Raw genomic sequence first — 3,195 nt, forward strand, 5'->3', positions numbered from 1 at the left:
TGTGATGTGTGTATGTGTTTATGGATGTGATGTGTGTATGTGTATATGGATGTGATGTGTGTATGTGTATATGGATGTGATGTGTGTATGTGTATATGGATGTGATGTGTGTATGTGTATATGGATGTGATGTGTGTATGTGTATATGGATTTGATGTGTGTATGTGTATATGGATGTGATGTGTGTATGTGTATATGGATGTGATGTGTGTATGTGGATGTGATGTGTGTATGTGTATGTGGATGTGATGTGTGTATGTGTATATGGATGTGATGTGTGTATATGTATATGGATGGTACACTGTATGCATTTTATTCTACATGGCGATATGCTGTATGCATTTTATACTACATGGTTGTACACTGTATGCATTTTATACTACATGGGGGTACTCTCAATGCATTTTATACTATGTGGCGTTACGCTGTATGCATTTTATACTACATGGCGGTATACTATATGCATTTTATACTACATGGCGATATGCTATATGCATTTTATACTACACGGTGATATGCTGTATGTATTTTATACTACATTCCGATATGCTGTATGCATTTTATACTACATGGGGGGACGCTGTATGTATTTTATACTATATTGTGATATGCTGTATGCATTTTATACTACGTGGTGGTACACTGTATGCATTTTGCATTGCTTTATTTTCACATCAAACCAATATGATGGATCTGGTCCTGACACTCCCTGATATATTACATATATGGGCAGGGGGGGGGGGGCGTCTCTCTATAGCTCGCCTCAGGCAGCAGACAGGCTTGGTACACCCCTGTATATACTACTGGGGGATGGCAGGATATAGACTACAGGGGCTGGCAGGCTATATACTATGGGACTGTCAGGCTGTATACTACAGGAGGCTGGCAGGCTATATACTACATGGGGCTTGTAAGCTATATACTACATGGGGCTGGCAAGCTATATACTACAGGGGCTGGCACCTTTTCATAGTGTTGCACTGTTTTTGCGTAAGTCGCAAAAGTTTATACACCAAACCAGCAGTTCAGCAAAAATAACCATGTTTCCCCCATTTATCCTACCATTCCAGATGTTTTGCTGCGACTAATAATCATTCATCATTAGCAACATGTTCTTTTAGGCACAATTTAAGTGCAAGAACACTCCAGCCTGAAGGTGGCGTAAACTGAGAACAAGCACTGAGCTCTTGTGCAGAGCAGCTCATCCCCAGCAGCAGAACTCAGCAGACACTAGTACAGATACTACAGACACTGCAGACACTACAGACACTGCAGACACTACTTACACTGCAGACACTACAGACCCTACATGCACTGCAGACACTACAGACGCTGCACACTTTACAGACACTACAGGCACTACAGGCACTAAACACAATACATATACTACAGACCCTGTACACACTACAGACCCTATACACACTACAGACACACTACAGACACTACAGACCCTGCACACACTACAGACACTACACACAGTACAGACACTGCAGGTACTACAGATACTACAGACCCTATAGATACTGCAGACACTACAAACACTACAGACACCACAGACACTACACACACTGCAGACACTACAGACACTAAAGATACTACAGACACAACAGACATTACAGACACTACAGATACTACCAACACTACAGACACTGCAGACAATGCAGACACTTCAGACACTACACACACTTCAGAAATTACACACACTACAGATACAAAAAACCCTACAGACACTGCACATACTACAGACACTGCATACACTACAGATACTACAGACACTACACACGCTACACACACTACACACACTACAGACTCCACAGATACAAAAACCCTACAGACACTGCAGACACTACACACACTTCATACACTACAAACACTGCATATACTACAGACACTGCATACACTACAGATACTACATGCAGCCTCTGTATACTACAGCAGCAGATCTCAGCAGACACTAGTACAGACACTGCAGACACTATCTATCTATCTATCTATCTATCTATCTCATATCTATCTATATATCTATCTCATATCTATCTATCTATCTATCTATCTATCTATCTATCATCTATCTATCTATCTATCTATCTATCTATCTATCTATCTCATATCTATCTATCTATCTATTTATCTATCTCATATCTATCTATCTATCTATCTATCTATCTATCTATCTATCTATCTATCATATATCTATCTCCTATCTATCTATCTATCTATCTATCCATCTATCCATCCATCTATCTCATATCTATCTATCTATCTATCTATCCATCTATCCATCTATCTCATATCTATCTATCTATCTATCTATCTATCTATCTATCTATCTATCTTCTCTCTGTACATTGGAGCAGCTCTGTGTTTTGGATCATGTATGGAGCAGATATTGTCCTGGCTCTTCTCCTCCTGATGACTATATCCCCTCTCCCCTGTATATTGTGTGTATTACCCGCTGCCTCATGTGATGACATTGTCTGCTCCGTACATTGTGATAATCCCCCCGGCCCCCCAGCTGTGCTGCCTCCTATTCTCCATGTGGATGTGTGCCCCAGCTGTGTCCTGACCTCCCTCTCGCATCCTCTCCTCCGCTCCATCTTTTCCATGCATTGTTCTCAGATCCGTCATCCTGATGATACAGCGCTGGGGCTGAGGATGCTCCTGCGCTCTGCATTAACCCTTCCCTGTCGCCTGGTACCGGTGTTTGGGAGCACGTAAGCTCCGGGCTACATTCCTGCATCCTGATTTTGCAGCATTCCCGGAGTAGGGGGAGGGGGGAGGTGATGATGCTGCGATGATGCTCGAGTGATGCTGAGGATGCAGAAGGTATATTCTATTTCTGAGCTGATGCTGATGGTGAGCATGCGGCGAGGTCTCTGTGGCGCAATGGACGAGCGCGCTGGACTTCTAATCCAGAGGTTCCGGGTTCGAGTCCCGGCAGAGATGGTGTCGCCGCTTGTCTTTTGTTTTATACACAATGGCATCTAAATTTACTGTAATTATCTATGAAGCTGCCAAAGCCGCGCTGTGATTCTAAATGGTAAATTCTACATTACTCACATTTCCCGGGGAATTTTACTTCCATCTATCACGTATCCATCTATCCATCTATTTTATATCTATCTCATACTTATTTATCTATCTAATTTATATCAATCTATTATCTATTGTTCTATCTCATACATATCCATCATT

General features: G+C 41.8%; 1 non-coding gene across 1 annotated transcript; it reads left to right on the forward strand.

The window, feature by feature from the left end:
• The first annotated feature begins 2,872 nt into the window (after window positions 1–2,872).
• TRNAR-UCU (transfer RNA arginine (anticodon UCU)) lies at window positions 2,873–2,946 on the forward strand. Its single transcript has one exon. It is a non-coding gene; the product is annotated as a tRNA-Arg (tRNA).
• Window positions 2,947–3,195: the final 249 nt, after the last annotated feature.

Source organism: Engystomops pustulosus, chromosome 7 (genome assembly GCF_040894005.1).
Source record: "Engystomops pustulosus chromosome 7, aEngPut4.maternal, whole genome shotgun sequence".
Taxonomy (NCBI): domain Eukaryota; kingdom Metazoa; phylum Chordata; class Amphibia; order Anura; family Leptodactylidae; genus Engystomops; species Engystomops pustulosus.